Raw genomic sequence first — 25,510 nt, 5'->3', positions numbered from 1 at the left:
AAATGAATCAATTTCTCAATCCAAGAATCTTCTGTTATTCCTTACACCTTCCCGCGCTGTCGATAATAACAATGAAGAACTATCTTGGCCGTTCAATTCATCCTCGAGATTTCGTGTTACTTAGATTTGGATCTCAGATAGAAACACGTGGAGATCTTATGGAGACAGGTGGACATCTAAACGTGTGTGACTGACACACACGTGTGAAGGACATTTCAGTAATCTTACCACATGTATGATATCTCCCTATATGATATTTTGGCGAGATATTGACAAGTCAACGCGATAAATTGACCGAGATGGTTAAAGTGGATGGAATCCGTTTAACTTGCCTAGTTTTGCAAGAAATAAAAAAAGTGGCCTAGAAATGAAAGTGAGGGTCCAGACGAGGCCTACTTCTGCATATAATCCAAGTTTATATTTATTTTTGTATTCCATATGTATTGATAGTTTTGTCACTAAAATTGACAAAGGGGGAGATTGTTAGAGCACTGCTCGGTCGAACTCGCATGCGTTGTTATCTCAAGCATGTTTGTCAATGTTAGTGATCAAAACTATAAGTCTTGATTTATAGGTACGGTTACCTTTATCTAAATGACAGTACATTTCATTTGTGTATAACAAGCTAAGTTCGATCTAACAGTTGAAAGATATGAGGTTGTATCTAATCAGGTTTTCATCTAACGGTGAATATTGAATGCTTTGTTACCAAGGCAACATTGATTGCAAACCCTGATTTGGATAGTATATAAAGGAGAACTCTAGCAACTGGGAAACCTAATCCCCACATCTTTTGCATGATATTAGTTGCGACTAGAGTCGATTCTCCTTTAACCTTAGGTTTTTCTAAAACCCAGTAGGTTAACGACTTAAAGACTTCATTGGGATTGTGAAGACAAGCCCATCTATTTTCCCTGTAGTTGCGTGTTCTGATCTTGCTGTTTTCTATCGTGATTGAGTATTATCTTCTTTAAGATTTTCTCGAGATTTATTATCTGATAGAAAATATTGAAAAGTAGTCACAAAAATCTTCGTCTCATCGTTTGTAATTCCACAATACCTTGTTTCGTTAATCGATTTAAGATTATTGTGAGGTGACTGATAATACTAGGTTGTTCTTCGGGAATATAATTCCGGTTTGTCAATTGGTTCATGTTCACCTTGATTTATCAAAAGACGGAACAAAACTCGTAGGTATATATGTGGGAGACAGATTTATCTATTCAATAAACTTTTCTGTGTGAGACAGATTTGTTTATCAAGTCTTTGACTTTGGGTTGTAGCAACTCTTAGTTGTGGGTGAGATCAGCTAAGGGAATCAAGTGAGCAGAATCCGGCGTGGTTCAAGAGGCATAATGAATGCAAATGTACCTTGATCGGTGTGAGATTGGTTAGGGCTCAATTACATTCCAGTCCGAAGTTAACTGGTAGTAGGCTAGTGTCTGTAGCGGCTTAATACAATATGGTGTTCAAATCTAGACTAGGTCCCGGGTTTTTTTTGCATTTTCAGTTTCCTCGTTAACAAAATTTCTGGTGTCTGTGTTATTTCTTTTCAGCATTATATTTGTTTATATAATTGAAATATCATAGGTTGTGCGTAAGTTCAATAAATTGTGAATCCAACCTTTGGTTGTTCATTAAATTGATTGACACTTGGATATTGGTTTTTGATGCCGTCCAAGTTGTTTCTTATATTAGTCAGGCTCACGGATTTCTATCTGTTTGGTTTGCTGATTACATTAGGAAACAGAGATATAACTCCTGGATATATTTCTAGATTGAGCTCGCTTTATTAGTTGGTGCTCTCAGAATCATATTGGAGTTAGTCCATACAGATTGTTAAGCGAAATATTTGGTGTGGTTGTTAGACCCCCCGCTTTTTCAGAGGTAATAATATCATTTGTATCTTCTAACTTTACTTTTTACTCTCTTTGATAAAAATTGAATGTGGTTTTAAAGCCTGTTTTAAAGAATCTAATGATGTTCTTCTGATTTACAGGGTTCAGTTTTTAGTTTCCTTCATATTCTTCAATCAACACAGCTAATGTTGTTGAGGTAATAATCTCATCTATATTTTCTAACTTTACACTTTCATCTCTTTAAAAAAAATTATTGTGGGTTTAGTTAAAGAATCTCATTTCTTTCTTTCGACTTACATGGATTTTTCAGTTTTCTCCATATTCTTCAAATTGAAAAGAAACCATTTTAAACTTTTGATGATGTTATTAGAATTAGAATCATCAAGCAGAACTATTTTTGCTTAGGTTTGTTGAGTCACCTCCACCACCTAATTGTATAATTGACTAGCATGACATCTAAACTTTCAGTAAAATTTGGATGAAGATATAATTTTTATTTTAGTTTGTTCGTGCAGAGGTTGGTGAATAAAACTAATTCAAAGCAACTATCAGGTTTCAAGAAAGTTCAACATCGTGGTGGTATTGCTTCTTCTTAATTATGTGTAGTAACATTAGGGAATACGTAGTTACTCCACCCGAAAATACATATGAAAATTTCTGAGGAATCCAAGTTTGGATCCTCTTTCTTCTAAAAACCCATCAATAAGACGGTATATATCTCTAATCCAAAATCTAAAGATGTACGATTATGATTAGTTGTTTTAGATTAAGTATAGTTTTTCAAACTTTCAACATGACTAGATTAACCTTTATCCATGACTAGGTTGCCAACTAACAGCTTTGTTATGTAAAAATAATATTAAGATTAAAATTTTACAAAAAAAAAAATTAAGAAAAAAACTCATTAATTTATGTTCAAATAATCATTGGCGTATTTGTGGGCGTTAGTCATGGCCGTTACTTGTATTTGAATTACTCACCGATTAGTTAGCCTTAAATAACGATAATTAAGGTTTAGATAAGGATAATTAATACTAATGACATATGTCCGTTACGTGTCAAATCATGGATTATAACTATATATATATATACTTGGTCTTTGTAGCTTACAAATGACGGGGAAGGAACACAATTACTAATTATAACTAACACCTTCGTCCTTACTCAACCCAGGGAGTATTACTCTCGTCACTTTTTCCTAGTTTTCTTTTTCTGTTTTTCTAAGAAAACTATAAAGGTTAGAGTACTATAATAATTGATGAAAATTGTAATAGTTAGTAATTTCACCCATCACGTGTTATAAATGAAAATTCCGATTATCACGTGACATTACCGATTTTTAAAGATGATAATTGCGATTATCAATGGAGAAAAACTAAAAAATTTATTAGAAATTGTAATTTTCACAACCATACCATATTATTAAGAATAAAAACTAAAATTTTCACAGAATCTAATTAGTGTGAAAACAGAAAATTTCACCCAATAATATCCTGTGAAAAAGACAAAAATAGAAAAGATAAATCAACGGTGGTGGTTTGTTCAACTTAAATATCATAATTGTTTTATTAATTAGTGTTTCACTAATTGCACATAATAAATAATCTATTCATTATAAAGTGTTTTATTCATTAGTGTTTCATTAATTGGTCATAATAAATGATTAATCATTTTTTAATTATAAATATTTTCTAAATTAATTATAATATTTATTTCTATTAATAAGTAATTTTGATAAATAATATCAATAGACATTTTTGGAAACAATGAGTAGTAGAAGAGGTGGAGGCCGAAAGATTAGTGGTGGTTAAGGGCGGATCCAAGCACAATTATATTTATTTTTGTTCTTTTATCGTAAAATGTGATATAAAGTCAATTTTTCACATGTATCCAACTTGCCAAGAATTTTTTTCTCCCTCTTTCCTCAAAATCCTGGCTCCGCCCCTGGTTTGTGGTGGAAGAAGTAATGACGTTGAGTGCTAGTGAGTAGTGATGGACAATATTAATTTTATGTTGCCGTTACAACATCGATAACATCGTAGTGTGGAAGATGTGGTTGGTTGTTTTTAATACTTTTGATAAATGAAGGTACCATATATTTCAGGGATGATATCATACACGACAATATTTTCATGATCGTAGTTGGATCACCCAAATGGTATCCCTGTTATCTTTGGTACTATATCATATAAATCATGATTTTTTTAATGTTAAAATAAAATTGATTGCAATACAAAAAATAATATATACACGGAAAAAAATAATGAAATTAATAAATTGACGACATTTTGTTCAATTTAAACCTCATACATGGCATTTGTGATTGAAAATTAGAATTGCATCAAACAACCTACATGGGGTGGCGCCAGTGATGGTGGCAGTGGTGGAGTCAAAAATTGATATTGAGGAGGTCTCCTTTTGTTTTTTTAAAAGAAACATGTAAACTTTCGTGGACTAAACCATAAATATATATGGACAAAGTACTATTTATAAAATAAACTGTTGGAGAAAATGAGTTTATTGTTTTGGTTGTATGGTCTTTGTGGGAATTGAACTTAGGATCTTTGGGTCTCTAAGAGCACCTACTCATTTTCTTATGAGTGAATGAAATAGAACCTTTAGTCCCATATTGGGTATATCTAAAGAGGAGTTCCATTATATAGCTATTCCTTTATGGATAGTTAGTAAAACAATGTGGGTGGAACGGGTGGGGCTCGGGCTCGTGCCTGCGCCGTGGACATGGATCAACCGAGACTTATTACTTTGACAAAATGATTTTAAATTATTTCCTTAAATATTTTACAATCAAAATTAATTTTTGTCTTAATTGTGGGGGCGTATGACCCGGTGGAAATTATTTTGTTTCCAAATTTTCTCCATGTCGACATTATGTACTTGACCGTTTTATTGCTGTTATGAAAAATCTTGAAATTAATTCGGATTTATTTTGTCTTTAATTTAAAATTTATTCTCTCACTTAATGCACAATCAATTCGACCTCTCTATTCCCCCCTATATAAACCACTCGATATTTTCATTTCAATTTGTGTCCAAAAGAGCTACTATTCTCTTCTTTCCGTCTCTCTCCCTCTGTGTGGTTTTTACATTCTTTGTGCCATTGATGTTGAGTTCGTAAGAGTGGGCAAGTACTGTAGTGCTAACAGTGCTTGCATCGGGCAGTTGTATTCTGGATACGACTTGACCACAGGGTATATGCATCACTCATTCTTGAGGCGTACCAGTCAACTATCGTGTTAAGGACAGCGTGTTGAACACGTGACTCTGTCCCCTGTTTGCTATCAATTGAGTGTTTATTTACCTTTCAGAAATTTATTTCTAACTTCTACACATCTTCTTTTAGTGTTTTATTGTTACAATTGCAACATAAACTAAAAAATTTATGTAGTTATTAAAAATTTAAGGGGTTAGATCCAGGTTAGTCAACTCTTGGCTCTGCCACTAGGTGGTGGTGGATAAAAAAAAAAGATTCATATGGTTTTATGGTGGTGGCGGGTATTGGTGAACAAAAACATATTATTCTAATTTCTAAAGCCACAAAATATGTAACGTTATATTATAAAGTATAAAACGTGTTTGATCATTCTAATATTAAAATAAACTCGATAAAACACATTTCCATTTTAAAAAATTGGTGCAATCAATTGCCATGTTATGTAATAACTAACGGAACGACACGAATCAAGATCAGAACATATGAAATTATTTATTATCGATTTGTTTATGTAAATAATGGTCAGGATTTGTCTTTGGCAGAGATAAATTTACCGCTGGGGTTTGTTCAACTTAACCATTTTTAAATGTTTTATTAATTAGTGTCTCATTGATTGTTCATAATGATTAATTAAATTTCTATTATAAATGTCCCTTTAATAATCTAACAAAAATACATAATTTTATTAATAAATAATTTTACTAAAAACTATATTAATTCTAATGATGGTAGTGGAAGTAGGGTTAGTATAAACGGTGGCGGGTGTTTGTGAATGGTGGAGGCGGTAACGTTACTATTGGTGGAAGAAATAGTGGCGGTGGATGGTTTTTATGGTGGTGGGTGTTGGTAATAGTAGTGGATAATAATAGTTTTTGCTTTTTAGTGAGTTTTATTGACCGAGTAAAAAAACATCTTCACAAAACATGCAACATTGTATTGCGAAAGATGTAATTGGTTGTTTTTAGCACGATTGATAAGGACAAAAACTGATGCAGATGAGCAGGCTATAGCCTATTTGGAGGCTAAAAATCCAAGTGTCGTAATTTAGATCCTTAGGGGTCCATTTCGATGGGAAACAAGCCAAAGAACAGGACAAGGTAATTTCGATTGCCTTGGTCTTCAGAATTTAGCCAAATTCCATCGTTTAGGGCATCAAACATACGTTTTTGCTATTTTAGGAAAGTTTTTATTTTGTTAATAACTCTTTCGTTAGGAGTCTGTTTGGGCCGCCGTTTGAGGCGAATTGTTTTATTTTATGAGTATTTTCATTATTTTAGGTCGACCAAAATTTGCCAAAAATAGCAAATTAGGGTCTGAGTCGGTTTAGGGTTTTTTTTCATCCTTTCTTGACTAGCAAGTTAGGGTTTTTCCCCAAGTCTATAAAAGAGTCCATCATAAATTGTTTAGGGTAACTTTTTTTTGGAATATATATCTTCTTTATCAAACTTTGTTCAAGTTTAATCGATTTTTATCTGAACAACGCTTCTCTTTTCTCTAGTTTCTCTAATATCCGCTGCATCAAAAACCAATAATTTCGACCATGATACCGGAACATATAAGACACTATGATCATGACTGTTGGATCACCGAAACGATATCCGTATTATATAAAGGCAATTGGTGTACCCGCGTAAGAGAACATTATCGCACTCTGAAATACTATTACATTCTTTTTCCTGAAAGACCATCAATGTCGAGTTGTTTCGCGACAACGACCTACAAAGACAACAAACTTTCACTCAATTCCCGATATAAAATCTTATTGACCGGGAAAATGTATTTGCATTCTAAAATATTTGTTTGAAGATTATGTTTGTTCATCAAAATCATCATAAAAAACTCTAAATCATTATTTCTAAATTTCGCCTCCGAAGTTTATAGAATATTTTTTATATTTTACATTCTAAAATCATGCGACCTCTTGATTACAAATCAACAATATCAAATTACGGATCAATATGTATAGGTTTCATTCACTGGGTTAGAAGGTATAGAGATACAGATGGGTAGATCACACAAAGCAGACATGATTGAGAATACTTCAATAATTTGGTCAATAAATAAGGTCAAAAATTTAAGATTAACTTTCTATAAGACTAATTAGATCGGCTTCGATAGGAGCCGACTAAAATCTGAATTAATAATAATTTCCACGTAAGACAATTGCAAAACATAGTTGGCTAACTCTGCCTATGTAAATAGTGGTCAAGATTTGTCCTTCCTCAATTGCTATGTTATGTGAGAAGAAGGTGATATCTAAGATCGAGGTACAATTCAAATCTATTAGATTCATACCATTTACAACTGGACGCCTTGAAAAAAAAATTGACGTGTTGTTATTATTATTACAGGTAAGGGATACATTGACCACACTTGCGCAAATAACTCACTTCACAAATGATTGGTGTTGCATGTACTGTCTATAATGCAACGAGGAATTTGAGGAAACAAGGCACCAAAAGCAGTGTCCGGAGTATTTTGGATATAGTAACTTAGACCCGATGTAATACTTATGTTCTTTTGAAAAGACGAGGTTACCCAAATATACCTCAATCTAAAAGTTTTCGACCTATAAGTCCCTTCTTACGAAAGTGATTGTCTATGGACCGAGTCGAGACAATACAACAAATCGGTATCACACTTCGAGTGATCGTCTATGGATACGAGATTGAGACAATACAATCAGCGAAGTGTGTTTACTTGAAAATAGGTTCGGACTTAACCAAACTCTATAAGATTATCTATCAAGTAAATGGGATGTCACGTTTGTGTATTTTATTTCTAATTATAATAACAATTATAATTGCGGAAATAAAAAAGTAAAATCACACAACAATATTTTGTTAACGAGGAAACGTCTGTGTTAGTGGTGGTCCAGATTTGTCTTCAAAAAGATGAATCTATGATTGTGGTTCTCCTGACCACACCTTCATCTCGCACGTGTAAGTGGTGGCCAAGATTTCTTCTCCCAATTGATAAATTTATGGCTGTAATTTCTCCCATAAAACTAACATTTAATGACCCATTAATGAAAATCTAATATAATAAATATATTAAATGATTAATATAATAAAGATGAAGGATCCATGGACACTCTTAGATAGACAAGGTCGAACAAGATTTGCACCATTTTCTCCGCAAAACCCAAACGATAGTGAATTTAAGTATAATATTTTGATGGTATATTCTTTTTATAGGACTCTACATTCCTACAAAAAATTACCACAATTCGAGATGTATAAAACCACCATCTACCCCTTTGAATATCAACCGTTCAAGATTAACGGTTGACATTAAGATCAGTAGATGGTCAGGTTTGCTATTTCGAATTGCATTCATTTTGGTGGGAAAGTAAATTCTGATAATAGGAACATGTCAATAAGATATTAGACTTAGATTCATTGTCGTTTGAGTTTGCCGAAGAAAATGGCGTAAACCTTGTCCGACCTTGTCAATTTAAGAGTGTCCATGAATCCTCCCTCTATAATAAATACCTAACTAATTAGTGTTCCACACTAATTGATGATATTAAATGATTTATTAATTTTTCATAATAATGTTTGTTCACTAATTGCTCATAATAAATAATTTCTTAATTTATTTCATTCTAAAATTTCTCTTATTTCTATTAATAAATAATTTTGATAAAAACGGAAACAATATCAATAGATATTAGTTGCGATAGTAGGTTGTGGAAGCGATGGCGAGGTCGAACGAATCACTAATCTAATAATATCGTAGATATTAGTTACGGCGTTGGTTAAGCCCTATAAACGCATAAATAACCAGTAATCTAAGGAACAAGTACAATAAATCTGGATCTTCCGGTAACTCATATAATGAAACAGTTTATGTTTTGTTTATGCAATCCCATTAAGAAAAGTCAATACTAATATTTTGTTACTTTACTTTCTTATTATTATCATCAAGAATATAAACCACAGTTTGGATAACTTTGCCTATGTAAGTGGCGGTTCAGATTTTTCCTCACAATAGATAAATCTAGGGATGTAATCGTTTGTCATAAGCGATGGTTGTGATTGAGATTAGAAATGCATCTAACGGACAAAAGTTATCACGTCATTAAGGTTCCATAATTCTTCATAATAAATAGTCTATTAATTATATATTAATAGACTATATATTAATAAATAGTCTATTAATTATATATTAATAGACTATATATTAATAAATAGTCTATTAATTAGGGTCCAAGAGCATAACTCAGTGGTATCCCATCAACTCCAGTAAGGAGGAAATCAGGGGTTCAATCCCCGCCGCCGTAAAGGTTTGTGGTAGATTAGTTGTATAGTGGGTGTTGGATCTGGTAGTGGGGCCAGTCCAACTGGGTGGGTTCGGGTAGGGACCTGGGTCCGGCTTTCGCGTATCAAAAGAAAAAGTCTATTAGTTATCCATGATAATATTTTGTTAAATGTCAAATTAAAATGATAATATATAATTTATTCTACTAATTATGATGATAAATATATTTTTATTAGCTAATACAAATGACAAAAGCAGACATATCTTTGAAATTATCAACTAAACCATGTCTGATTTTTAAGTAAATACGCATAGTTAATTATAGGAATACGCATATCCCCACCGTTACACGCGCCTAAAAGCAGATAAATCAATAGCTGTTGAAAATTACTTATTTTTAAGTACGCATAGTTAGTTACCCTTGATTTAGTTTCTCAATTATTTGATAATAAAAAAGTTGTTAAAACATGGAGAACAATAGTTAATTTATACAAGGGCTAAAATTGACATAATATTTTTTAACTTATGATGAAGGTCGTGCCGTTACGGCGCGACTGAATAACTAAAGAAATCAATAAAACAAAGAAAGGTCGAACAATTAGGCAAGATAAAGGACACCCTGGATTCATTCTTGGGAAAGCTAAATCTATGGTTGTAAAATGATTAATTTAATTAACTTTAAATAATAAATATTTTATTGATATTTAATAATAAATGTTTCTTAAATTAATCAAATAAATATATTTTCATTGATACAATACATAATAAATTTATTTTACATTGAATCAGTAAGCATTATTGGTGGTTATGATAGTCGGAGGGGGTGGTGGATCGGCGTTGGGGTAATGGTGGTGGGAGTTGGTGAGAATGGTGGAGTGATGACGTTGATGGTGGTGGTGGTGGTAGAAGAAGTAGTGGTAGTAGGATGAGAAAGGTGTCCTAAGATAGATAAAACTTATAAAATTTTTTTTGACCATATACAAGGCTACACGCGAACCAATTGTAAATTGATTTAGTTTCTTATATCTCTCTTTATTCCCTTTTTTTTCCATGATTTTTGTTTCTGCCATTTCTCCTCGAATTCATGTGATTATGCATGATTGAGAAATAGTTCATGATAACAAGTAAAGGAGAGAAGATAAGAAAACAAATGGATCAAAAATTACAAATTATTAAACTTTAGGAAAATGAATAAATATAAATCTATGTAAATTTGGAATAATTTATATCACCAAAGAGAGAAAAGTAATTCCTGAAGCTAACCGATTTTGTAAGACTGATTGATTTTGAAGTAATTTTTTGTTTTCAGTTTTGTTACAAATTTGGTGAACGACCTTTGATGATTTATTTCTTTTCGAAGTAGGGACACTACTTTGTTTTAAAGAAGTGAATGAAGTTGTGTTCTACTACGCGTAGGTCCATAGGATTTTGAGGAATTGGTTAAAGACTAACCATTTTTGTCCTAAAGGATCGTATGAATTATAAAACATAAATTTTGTAAAGATTAGCCATATTTGTACCACTTAATCTAAGAGAACCTTTATCGTTACTGAGGTAATATTTTTTTTTTTATCTAATTAAACTGGAAATTTTGAAGATATACGGGATTAAACAACTAAATCCTCTCAATAAGGCACATTTGTACTACTTAATCATGACTATTTCAAGTTCTACATGGAATGTGAATATGAGAAATGTTTATGTGGAATGTGAATATGAGCAATGTTTGAAAATGTGATTTATTTGGGGTTCCATCCTTCTACCAACCGTTTTACACTGTTGTACCTATGTTGAAGCCCAATTGAAAGAATAAATAAACAAGTTGATGCCATCGGGAGGTGTTAATGAGTTTTGGTGGCATAATTTTTACGATGAACAAAATAGACAATGATCAAGTCCCATGCCGTAACGACACTGATAAAGGCCTAGTATTACTATAAAACAGCTTGTCAACTCTGTATAGTACAAAACAAATTAAGTGATTCCCGTTAAATAAAACGTAATCAAGGAAATGCATTGATATATATTTTTTCCTCATATACTTACATTAAAAATTAAGTGTCGATCTCAGTTATTCTTTGAGGCTCCAAGTCCTTGTAATTAAATGAAAAATCACACTCACTATGTAGTCGAATCAATATTCGATATTAAAGACACTAAAACAATACTACCTCAATTTCTAGAAAAAGTGATAGCATCTCTTTTCCAAAAATGGAAGGAGTATATGTATATTAATATAAAATAACTTGTCACTCTAAATAGTACAAAATAGATGAAGTGCCTCCCGTCAAAGAAGATGCAATCAAGGATATACACTCATTGCACGTCCACACTAAAAAAACCATTATTCAAATTTTCATTTATTAAAATTCAATCTTTGATAAATTTGGATTTCCATTAAAATACCGTCCCATTTCTATAAATAACACTTATGTAATTGCCTAGTATTTATCTTTGCATTTACTATAACCATTTGCATACATCCGTTGTTTCCATGTTAAGTACAAAAATTCTGATCGACCTTTATCAGCATTCAATGTTTTTTTCTGCCATAAAAAAAAAGACTATCGTAGGTCCTTGTAATAGGTAATATTGTACTCTTAAATTAAAGCATTATTGTCCACTTTGCGATGCTTCCATTCTATTGCACATCAACTGCACAATGGCATGTCTCCCATATATAACGCTCTTCCTTGAATCACGAACATCCAGAAAATGGCGGCGTTTGATTATTCGTGATTGTTGCTTTAACTGTAAGGATTTCCTCTTGTGTTGCATAATTGAAGTACTTTTATTGGCAAGGAGAATCTAAATTGGTTATACATTCTTTTTCTTTTTTCCTTTTTCAAATGCTGGTCAGAATTTTAATTTATTGTTGGTTTTGTTACGCAGGGATTGTTGGTAACATTTCTTGTATCGTAAAATAATACCATTAATGGAAATATTTGAAATACTACAGCTTACACATTCATATAATTTCTGTGGCGATAGGTTTTCCATTGTACTGACTCAGATGTACTTGAAGTCATACAAAATTGTTACCTACTTTCATGAGAAACAACTAACATTCCCCAAGTCCCTAACTAATTGGTAGTAATTTACCAACGTTTCTCGTTCTTAAAGAAAAAAACCATATGCACATTTAGAATATGGAAAATTACTTGGTGTTTTTTCAAACGCCTATCTAATTCTTGATTCTTGTTATTTATTTATTTATTGAAGCAGATTCATGTTATCGTATTAAAACAGTGTAATACGCAAGTTTAGCAAATGTGGAAAAAATATGGCAGATCATATAATAGAACATTGTAGTAATGTCAAGTGGATGTGACATCAGAATTTTTTTTTCACTCATGTTAAAATCTACCATAAAACACACAATATGCAGTTCATTTTTTGGTGCATTTTTCTCGCATGTTCACTTTTCTTGCATGTTCGTGAATCTCTCTGAGTCATATTTTTCTTTTGGATTGTTCAAAGTTGGAAATCAAGACATCAGACCCGGGTTTAGTCAAAGCCTGTCATTCACCATGCCCCGGGGTTCAGTCAAAGTCTGCAATTCCCCATTCACTTAGCTTCTTATGGAAGTCGCAGTATACAAACATGCTTTAATTATTATTTGGATTCGTATTTTTACCTCATTTTCCAGATCAGTTACGGTATGCAGCAACACCACCACAAAAAATTAATTAATCCAGATGACAAAGATTCATGTCCGACTATGCTGACTCAACTTTAGTTTCGCGGTTGGTACTCCATTGATCATCTAATAAACTCATAGATGTGTTACTACTTCTACTTGTGTAATGTAGAGGGATTTATATTTCACGGAATTTAATGAGAAAAATAAATGAAACATGAACTGAATTACTATTCTCTCGTGTACCCGTGTCGGACGACACCAAAACAAAATTTTCTGGTCCTCTAAAAAGTCTTATGACTGTCTTTAAATTAAGAAAATAGGTGAGTACATCGAAAGTGTTTGTAACTAATCTCCTTGGAGTAATCAAATTAGAATTAAGGAAATAAAAATAACTAATTATAGTGATTTCATGACCACCACCAACTTGACCAGATTCCACTGATAAGATGAAATTACTTCCTAGAGATGTCTAGCCTGGCCAGCCTCCACGAATAATAATTCACACCTTTTAATTACCTGGACCTATCCTACCAGCGGAAACAAACACATTATTCGCAGCCGATATGACATATTCAATCATCGCTCCATCTTGTAAATATGATTATTCCCCTCGTTAGCTACTCCATTTGATGTCTTCTTACTTTCCAATTTTGTAACTGTGAGGAGAGAAGAGAAACATACAATAATAGAGTTGTAATCGAAATACATTGGAAAGAAAATGTTGATTAATAAGCCAATTACAGGACCAACGGATTTTGAAACTAAATGGAAAGCGTTCTACTAAAATAGGTTAAAAAATCTGAACTACGAAAAATTAAATGATTTTTTCTTGCAGTTTGGAAAGTAAGGGACCAACAAATGGATTAATCAAAGCACCATTAACTTATTTTAGTAGGTGATACTTCAGAAAAGATCCATAGTATCCATTCAGTAGTTAAAGAGTAAAGCCCATCCTATTATTGATAATAAAAAAATTATGTCACAGTGACAATCAACTCCAAGTTCAAGGAACCAACTGGTATTAGTCCAGTTGGCCAGGGGTTGAGCTCCCAACCTATAGGTTGCGGATTCAATTCCCGCCCCCGCTGATCGTGTCAAAAGAAAAAAAAAACTCCAAGTTCAAGGTTTACCCTTCTTATCAAAAAAACCAAAGCATCAATGATAACAACAATTTAAAATCGATAAAAATGCATTTAATTGTTTTTCTTACTAATAAGGAAGTATTATTTTCTTCCAGTGTATTGTTTTTCGGGTTATGCTAACTTACTTGGCCCTTCAATTTCCAACTTCATTGATATCTCCACAAAATGAGTCATCCCAGATTCACCGTCAAGACAAAGTAAACTTGTGATATCCGAATGCCAAGAAAAAAAAAATCACCAAACTGAATTTGTACTTGTTTTGAGCGCTCGGTAACCTGGTCATTTTCGTGCATACAATATTTTCAACGTCGATAATATAACCTGGTCAGTTTCATCCGTACGCTTATTTGCGGTATCAATAGGCTCTTGTTTGGAAATTGCTAGAGTGTTGTTAATTCATCGATTCATACTATCATCACCAATTTTTTTTATAATATCCTATAATATTGTTAAACAATCAACATTAAGTAAAAATGAAAACAAAAACACTCTTACTCATCTCCACTTTTTATTCAGAAACAAACAATAGCTTCTCATAAATATCTAATTACAACATCCTTATTCACTCGTTACAGATGATAAAGGCTTGGCATCTGTATTACGTCTTCAACCCCCTCATACACCATTATTAAAATGGAAATTAGCGATTTTGGGAGATGCTTTTTTTTTTTTTTAATTTTATTGAAGCATAGATACTTTTTATTGATCACCTACTTAAAACAAAACAAAAGTTTGAGTATAGGGAAAGAAAAAAGGCCAAAAAATAGTCGAACACAATATTACGGTTGGTTGAGTGCTTTATATAAAGAGTCACCGAGCCTAAAAATTACATAAAAATAAATTCTAAGGAATCAATATGAAATCAATATCTTAAAAGTTTTAGTAAACTTTTATGAGTGATTTTATAATTTTGGATAATCACTTTATCTTTGGATATTTATCTAAGAAGATATATTATTTTAAAGATTTTATATCCTAAAATGACTCAACATATAATTAATTTAAGGGTTTTTTTACTTTAAATTAATTCAAAAATATTAAAAAAAATTACCTTAAATATTTGAAAATTTAGCCTAAACAATTTTCATAAATTTTATACCGAAAAAATGGTCCAAAATATAATTCATTAGGTCACTAACCAATAGGAGAGAGGGTAAGCTCCACCAGTGCTACTTTTATTCCGGAACGAATGATAGTATTGAGTTTTCAGGTAGCTTTAATCACGTCTGTGACATATTTCTATGCGGGTTTTACCAAAAAAGGATTGAATTCTTTTGTATCCTGCAAAAATAAATAATAACCACCGATCAGAAGAAGAAATTCTGCAAGCATATGTTGAACAAATCTTTCAAAAAAAAGAGCTGTAACATTTGTTCAATCGTTTTTACATATGAGAGAATATTACTCCCTCTGTTTCACAAAGATAGTCCGCTTTGACTTTCTCAGAATATTAAGGAGATCATACTATTTTACTTGACTACCCTTAGTTACTTACAAATTTTATTTTAATAAAAATGCTAGTAATAAAGACTATCCAAAATTGTTGTGAGAGTTATAAATACGAAAAATAACAGGAAAATTTAAAAGATATCGAATTTATGAAGTATAAATTTTATAAGGAATTTATTTTTTAGAGTTAAATGTATATTTTCTTAAAAGGAATGAATGATATATTTTTTTCCTCAATTATACTAATTTCTTTAATATTTTAGATTGGGTCACGTTAAAAATAGATTTATGATTATAAAGAATTCAAGGGTATATTAGAGAGTTCGTTGAAAAAGTATGACTATAAACAGAAGTTGAACACAATTTTGAAACTGACGAAAAAGGATTAGAGGACGGTCTTTCATAAACAGAGGGAGTATTATTTTAGAATTAATTTCTTAAATTTTTCATTTCTAATCTTTTTGCTTAGATTATTGGAATTGAATTTATATTTACCAAAAAAAAATCTAGGAAGATAAGAAAACATTTATCTATCGATTCGTTTTAGAAAAATATTTATTATATTACTTTTTTTGGTAAACTATATTAAAGAATGTGAAATTAATAATTAACGAATACAAAATGAATACTCAGTCGTTGAAAGTCAATTCGGGATTCACATTCTAAATATAAACTAATATAAATATATACATAACTTAATAAACCTGTTTCCTATCTCATTTAGTTTACCCATGTAATGTATTTCCTTTCCCTGAATGTTTTCCTCTACTTTAAGAACTTCATAAATCAAAACTAATCTCCAAATAATTAATAATACATCAAAATTTGATAACATTATTTTTAATTCCAAAAAAGATCCATGTTCTTGAAAATTGGTGTGGACAAAAGGTAATCCAGTGAACATATCTTCCGATGTTAATATGTCTCCCTATGCTCCTCTCCACATCCTCATAAAAGAAATCAAAACAAAATGAATACTTGGAGCAAACCCTAATTAAATATTCAAAATCTAAAGTTACAAACCAAAAACAACACAAACACGAAACAGAAAATCGAAAGCAAAGAGAATAGAGAGAAATTAAACTCACACCTGCTTGAGAATTTTAGTTTGCGCACCTGTTAAAAAATCAATAAAACAAACATAAAACAAAAAATCGAAAGCAAAGAGAATATTGTGAAACTAAACTCATAACTGGTTGAGAATTTTAGTTTGCGCACCTGTTAATAAATCAATAAAATTTTAGTTTGCGCACCTGTTAACAAATCAATAGAACATCGAGTCAAAATCACAAATCATAAAAAAACAACTACCGAAACACTATATGCATACAACCCCAATCGAATATAAATTAAAAACTTTCGACTTGTTCTTCATGGAGAAGAGTATCTATAATTTTATAGAGAGGCTCCAAAAATGAAGTAGGTTGTTGAGCAAATGCTTTTAAATAGAAGTATCAATGACAAACCCATAAATAAAACGTTTTTATTTGGATATATATTATAAATCTATGTCTAAAAATATAATAAGATATCTACATATTTGATATGTATCTACAAAATTTTAGCAAGTTAAGGCCATAAAAATCATGACGTTATTTATGGTAATATTTGTTTACCAATGATACTTTGAAATGAAACTCATAGTATATTTTCGAATAAATATTTAGCATAGATTTCTTACCTTAAAAATCATCCAAAAAAATATAGACCAAATTCTTTTTTACCTTATAAAACATACTAGAACTTGGCTCGTGCCGTAACGGCACGGTCACGAAAATCAGTGAAAACAATTATTTTGACCGGTGTTATTCATTTGTTGTTACTATTTAAAGTGACAATTATTCTTCATACATTTTGATTATTATTTTTTATTTTCTATTTGACCGAGCTTATTTTAACACCTAAAAAATCAAGCACAACTTGTAAAATATAATGTTATCTGTGTCATAACGACATCGAATAAACATTGCACACTTACTATATTGACTAATTGTGATACCACCACCAGGACCACCCATTACAACTACCTTTTTCACCAGCAACATTGCCGCCACGGGCTCCATGCACCGCCAGGAACTCCATGCACCGCCACTCACAAATACCACCATGATTACCCATAATATCTATTGATGTAATTATTAACATAGTTGTTATCTATTGAGTGGGAGTATATATTCATTTCGATAATTAATAAGAGTTGCTTTGACTTTCTCAGAATATTAAGGAGACCATACTATTTTACTTGACTACCCTTAGTTACTTACCTATTTTATTTTAATAAAGATAATTAATAAGACATTTGTCATGAGAGATTAATAAAATATTTATTATGAGAAATTAATGAGATAATACTGATGTGCACAGATTAAGACCGTTAGATATGAATTTCTAACTTTCAATCATAGACGTCACTTATAAACACTTACTTAAACAATCACTGATTTATCTTCTCCCTAAACAAATCTTGATGATGATACTAAAAATAATTGATAAATTAAGGCACTAAAGATTTCGAGGATGATACCAAATCATCAAGGAAATAAGGTTGAGCGAAATCATGTTCTTGGATTTAATTTTTTTTGTCTCTTTAGTCTATTTCTAATTCCAAATTTATTTCTGATTTAGGTTTGCTCAAAAGTGGGGAACTAAAGTTTTTAAGTCCACTCCTCCTTCTGGATATGAGTGAGAAAATCAATTGTTTAGTTTTGTGGGAATGTAGGTTTGTTATTTAGTCTATCAAATTTCTCCACTTTGCTTTTGATTTTTGGGATGGGAAAAAGAGAATATGTAATGCATTATTTCCCAATTAAAGCGTGTATTCATGGGATCGACCACAAAGGTGGATTTATCAATCAGGAGGGCAAATCAAGATCTCTCTTTATGTTAATTAACTTAGTTAAACTTTGTTTTATAATACAGAACAAAGAAACATGAAAAACAATATCACCTAGCTATGATATAACTCGTGTCATAACCGTGCGACTTAGTAATAAGTTAATTTATTGTGTATTGATTTTGATTCGTACCGTTCGTTTGCAGTTATTACTTTAATTGTCATGTATTTTTACCGAGTTTTTGTTATCATTAAGACGATCAATGAGGTTAACCAATTTGTGGCGAAACATTATTAACAAAATATATTACTTTCACCATCACCCACCACATCCAAAATATCACTTGATACCACTTCTTTCCCCCCACATCACCGTTGCTTCCACCCCCAACCACTGGACGTGCTTTTTAATTTTTAATCACAGACGCCATGAGAAAATTTATATTGAACAAACTTAAGTCATCAATTTATTTATTCCACTATTTTTTTTATTCCATTGGTTTGTTTTTATTAATTCTCTTTTATATTGTAATCAATTTTATTTAACATTAAAAGTCATGATTTGTCTGATCGGGTATTATTTGGGTGATCCAGCGGTATATGATGATATTTCCTTATAAGATCTGGTATCATCCACGAAATATTTTGTTTTTTCCTTACCAATCGTGCGAAAAAATAGCTAATTGTATATTTCACAATATAATGTTGTGCGTTTGTAAAGACACAAAAATATTATTGTTCACTATTATTTACCAACACCTACCACCATTAAAACAACCATCAACACTATTTCTTCCACCTCCAGGGAAAGACCAACACCCACCATAATATTTTTGTGTCTTTAATATCTCTACCATCCACTACTTCATCCAATACCACCATTAATATTATTAATATAATTTTTAATAAAATTATTATTTACCAATAAAAATATGTATTTATTAGATCAATTAAGGGGACATTTATGATGAAACATTAATTAATAATTTATTATGAGAAACTAATGGGATACTAATTAATAAAACATTTATAATAGTTTGGTTGAGCAAACCAAGACCGTGACCTATAAAAATTTTGGCCACTACTTACATAGTTCGGCGTAGATATATCTAGCGCTCCCGTGCTGAAATGGCATGGGCATAATTTTTATCTGGATATTAAATTTAATATTTGTTAATTATCGAGTCTACTCTCCTTATCATTACAAAAATGAAGACAAAACCAATATATATTTTTACTCTTCAGTCCAAAAATCTTTTATCATGTACTCATATATGATTCCTTTCCAGTATGTTTGATATTTTGACATTCTCCCAAACAATGTTTATTCTTGCCCTCATTCACAACAAAACCAACGATATTTGATATGTTTTATAGTTTGCAAAGACAAAAACATATTATTGATCATTTGAAATGATATTTCCCTTCGACATCTCCCTTATTTTAGTGATCGCGCAAAGCCAAAACATCGAACTATGTAGAATAAAACAAAATTACATCACTCGATCATTCTTCATATAAATAATCGTGTCCCATAAGCTCAGAATCCTTGCTTATTTTGTCCCATTCTAAAATGGTCCAAAAAGATTAAAACTCTGAATGAACTCTACAGTACATATTACATCGTATGTTCTTATATTTGAATAACACAAATAAATACTAACACATTTATCTAAGCCACTATATCATAAAACGTTGAGACATTTCAGATGGAAACACATTCGACTCAGAAAAGATATATCTCCAATTCTTGAAAACTCTCAGACAGTCTACGACATTGATTTTCTAAAGGTGAGCCATTTCATATGGGAACCCACCACCAAAACCACTAATTAACACTATCGTCGCCGGCTCCATGCATCTCCAATCTCAAACACCACCTGGGTCATCCCTTTCTATGTATGTGATTATTAATAAATTTATTATTTATTTAATAAAAATATATTTAGAAAAATGTAATGTATTGAAAATAATTTTAAAAGTTATTATGATTCTTTATTAAAAAAATTATTATTTATCTAATTAAAGTTATTATAGATTAGGCATAGGTATTCAAAAAGGTGTTGGAGCTCAGCTTGTTGCTAGGATGCTAACCAAAAGCTCTGTTTAATTTATCAATAAATACAAAAATAGTTCATTAAAGTATATTTATTAAGATAATTATAAGACTATTTAATAAAAATATATTTAGAAAAATGTAATGGGTTGAAAAGAATTTTAAAAGTTATTATGATTCTTTATTAACAAATTTATTATTTATTTAATGAAAGTATATTTATTAAGATAATTATAAGACATTTATGATAAGAGATTAATAAAGTATTTATTATAAGAAATTAATGATTCAATAATGATGTGAACAACCAGAGCCATGGATTTAGCTTTGCCAAGAATGAATCATGGCTGCTCTTTCTCTTGCCTAAGTTGTCCAAACTATGCTTTATAAGGGAGATCTAGTAGATTTTTACTCTAAAAATATAAATTTGATTTTTATCCTAATAACAATATTTGTCAGATCTTTTATTAACAATATTTTTTTATCCTAATAATCATAAATATAAACTGACTTTTATTAAATTTATTTTGATAATAAAAAATACAATCTGATTTCTCCTATAAGGTAAGAAATATATTTTATATTTAAAATATCTGTAAACCATTATACAAAGCTTTTGGTTGGTAACCTAGCAACAAGCTGGGATCCAACACCTTTTTGAATAGCAACGCCTAATCTATGAAAAATAAAGCTACCAAAACCACTACTAGCGTCGTTACTAGCTAAACAATTCTTCAGACGCTTGAAAAAACACAAAGTATCCTCACCCAACTCTCCTAGAGTAGAGAAACCTTCACTGTTGGAAAAAACACAAAGTATCCTCACCCAACTCTCCTTGAAAAAACACAAAGTATCCTCACCCAACTCTTCAGACGCTTAAAATATTAATTTTGATATTTTTTACCCTATAATAATCATAAATTTCCAAATTAAAATAGTAGTTTTCTTTATCGGAACTCTTTTTCCTTACAAAAGATTTTAGAAATTTAAAACTTATTATTTTATTCCATAAACATGTTGAGTTGATTTTTTTTTATTTCATTCATAAATGTAAGAATTAATGTAGTTTTTTTTTTTGGATTTTCTATAATAACTACAGTATAACTTCTTTAAGAGCATCTCCAATAGAGGGTGAATCTTTTAGTTTTTCATGACAGGTAGGATTTAGACCCCCAATTAACATAAATCCATCACCAATGGTTGGATCCTATAAACTAGGAGGGATGGGAAAATAAATACAAACGTGTTAAAGAAAGTCTTATTTACACCTTCACTTACACCTCCACGTCATATTTTTAATTATTTTATTTTTTATAAATTAATTTAAGTAAAGATCAACGGTTAAGATTTTATCACATAAAATATTCTAAGGATTAAACCTTCACTGTTGGAGATAGTTTTTTAACCATGGGGTCCTATATTTACTATATGTGTAAAATCCTCTAAATAAAAGTCTTAATTAGATTTCCACGTAGGATTTTTTACACCCACTGTTGGAGATGCTCTAAAGTAATACTCGATAATATAATATTCTCATTAAAATAATAAGATTTCTTGGTCCAATTCGGGCCCTTAGTGCTAAAATAATAAATTCGATAAAATCATAAAATAATACATTTCAAAACTTCTCCTTAATGATTATTAGGTCCCTAATAATATATAAAATAATAAATGCCATTAGAAAAATAAAAAGTTAATTTCATACATATTAAACTTTCCCAAAATATGATTTATTATTGGTTTATCTTTCTTCAAAACTCAAATCAAGTTGTAGTTCATCCCCAATAATTCGTAATGCAATCAAAGTACCCAGGGCCACGTTGTTATACTGCAACAAGAAGTAATTTTGAAGTGTCATTAATATTTGAAGTGTCTGTATTTGTATTGCAATCAATCAATAATATAATGCTTTTACAAAATTAGTCGATATTTTACTTAACCTACAAGTATTCTTCAACCTCCAAGCTAGGAATTACTTTCTTAAATAATTATATATTACTTAATTATAAAATAATAATATATTATATTATCGATAATATAATATTTTTTAAAAATAATAATTGTTCTTGGTCCCAAGCCTATTATTTTATAGAAGTTACAATGTATATGAAATTATAAAAGATTCAAAAAATATAAATTATATATTTTTTTTCTAATGTTGTCACGCGCAAAAGGAACAAGTACTTGGATCAATGCACTTCACATGGTTATGGTTTAGGTGTCCTAACCTTTACCACGCTGGGTGAACTTGGAGATGATAATTTGTGTTTTTTTAAGAGTTTGAGATATTGTCTTGTTATCAATGATGTCAGTAGTGGTGTTGGGAAATTTCTTTTAATAGGCTAGTTTCTTAAAATAAATTTTCAAAAAAATAGGTTGGTTTCCTAGTTGGGAAAGTCAAATGTTACTTTAGTTTTCTGGGACCACTTTTCTCTTAACTTCTTTTGATGACAAGTGTCATGTGGACCATTTCACTATACTTCTTTTGCTGACAAGTGTCATGGGGACCATTTCACTTCACTTATTTTATTGACAAGTGTCATGAGAACCACTTTCAATGATTAATTCTCTTAATTTCCTTAATTTTCTCTAAAAACAAAACCAGTCTATTTAAAAGGAACAGAGGGAGTAGTAAGGTTTCATTTTTGATATATTTAAATGTAAAAATTTACTACTTTGGGGAACTATAAATAAGAATATACGGAGTATATTTTACAAAATAAACTAATTTATATACTGCATATACATTAAAACCCCTCTATGTATGGATTATATATAAGTTTGTAAAGGAAATCTAACCTAAACTATTTTGAGTCATGTTGTGACGAGGTCACCTCATGACAACTACTATAAGGGTGCATCATTTAACCGTCAGATACAACATCATAGATATATACACATCCCGAAGCAGATTTAATATATTAAAAATATATTTATATTATTTTTAACATTCTTATATGTAATTATATAGATATTCCATAACTATAGTGATTATTTTTCTCTTTCTTCTATAGTGATTATTGTTTTATTGAAGATTTATTTTGGTAACTATAGAATTAATTCCAAATGTCAAGATGTAATTTGCTATTTCATTCATAGACATGTGAAAGATACTTGATATCGTTTGGCCAACATATTAACGAGTAAATTTACACATCCAAAATATGGCGGCGATATATTAGTTGATATTATTTCCAAAATATCGCCTTTGAATCTCATTGTTTACACGTCTTTTTCATTGTTAAGGATTTTATTGCTTTTTATTCTGCTACCTTCGGTTTATTGTTTGTTGTCTAATGTATTAGGTGTTTGTTTTGCATGTACCGATATGTCAAACGTGTAATCAATTGATGCGGCAGTGGAAACATAAACACAAACTCATGCAAAGGTATCAAATGGTGATATTATACTTTTTGGTGTTCATATTGTATTCGGTTGATTTGTTTTTGTAGTTCTACGTGCTATACCAGTGAATAACGAGGTGTTTGAATAAAATCTTTTGGTTTATTTTTTCTGTTATGCATGGATGGCATGCTGTCGTGAATTTTTATATCCATACAAATATCGCTAAGATTGAGACATAAATATATTTGATAGTGGCAAGATGATAAATTAAGTATAGATGATATAATTTTGCTAAAAAAACTCGAGGTAATGGGTAATATATTTTTTCAAAAATATATATTTAAGAAGTACGAAGACGGAAAATATTTGAAAATCTAGAAAGTCCAAGGATAAAGTGAATTTTTTTTTGCGGGTGTAGTGGATAAAAGTTTTATTAATGTAAGATTTTGTAATATCGAGAGACCCTTAGAGCATCTCAAGACTCCAACAGTGGGTGCTACAAGTGAAAACTACAATGAGATCCATTTTTCAGATTTTTCCACTAAGAAACCCACGCCCACAGATTTTCAGGCGCGCACTCATTTTTGGAGAAAAAATTGCTCACACGCCCATATTTTCCTAAATTATGCTTCGTTTTTATTTTTCTTCGTTTCTTTCTTTCCTATCTGCAGACGGAGTCTAAAATCTCGATTTAGATGAGAAATTGCAACAACCAAATTGGGTTTGTTTGTCAACTGGATTGGGTGTATTCAAGGGTTCGTTTGTGATTCGAATCATCTACAATTGAGGTAATGTTTGAGAGGAAGAAGTTAGGGTCTGATCTGTTGATGTAATTGATTGTGAATGGAGATGGAGTTTGGGATATTTCAGCACAGATTCGAATGGCGTTTGTTTTGAGAGGAACTAGTGTTGCTGCCATTGATTCATTATTGTAAATGATGGGTTAAATGTGATTTTCGAATGAAACGGAAACTATGAAGCTGGTAGTGATTGGTGATGGTTGTACGCAGATTTTGGTTCCGAGATGGAAATGGTTTCTTGACTAATTTTGGTGGAGCTAATCAATTACAGAAAGAGGATCTGAGGCATGAACTGAATTGGGGGTTTTGGCATCGACTGATTGAGAAACAACATCTGCGGCATCAGGTCCATGATGGGTAAGATATGTATGATGTGATAGGTCAGAAATTGGTCCGAGTTTGAATTAAAATTCAGGGAGAAAGGAAGGTGTTTCTGCAATGAGTGTTGTGATTATGAAAGACAGGGTATGTGCTCAAGATCAACAAGATATGAACATCAAGAGTTGTAGGCAATATGGGTTTGAATCATTGAAGGTATGGGTCATATTTGGCTTGATTATACGGTGGAAATCAGTCTCAAAAGAGAACTGATTTCATAAGTTTGAATGGTGTCTTGACAGTTATCGTTAACAGACCTGAGGGTTCATTCCATGAGTCCGGTTGATTTCTTATTTAATGGAAAGAAGTGGTGATGTTTCTGGTACCTCAAATGAGTTTGTTTTGCTGGTGGAGGAAGTGTTTGGGTTAGTGGCTATTTAATGGAAGGAAGTGGTGATGTTTCTGGACTCATATTGATGTCTTATTTAATAGAAGGAACTAGTACCTCAAATGAGTTTGTTTTTCTGGTGGAGGAAGTGTTTGGGTTAGTGGCTATTTAATGGCATGAAG

Source organism: Papaver somniferum, chromosome 5 (genome assembly GCF_003573695.1).
Source record: "Papaver somniferum cultivar HN1 chromosome 5, ASM357369v1, whole genome shotgun sequence".
Lineage (NCBI taxonomy): Eukaryota > Viridiplantae > Streptophyta > Magnoliopsida > Ranunculales > Papaveraceae > Papaver > Papaver somniferum.
The sequence above is the reverse complement of the archived record's forward strand: the minus strand, read 5'-3'. Positions refer to the sequence as shown.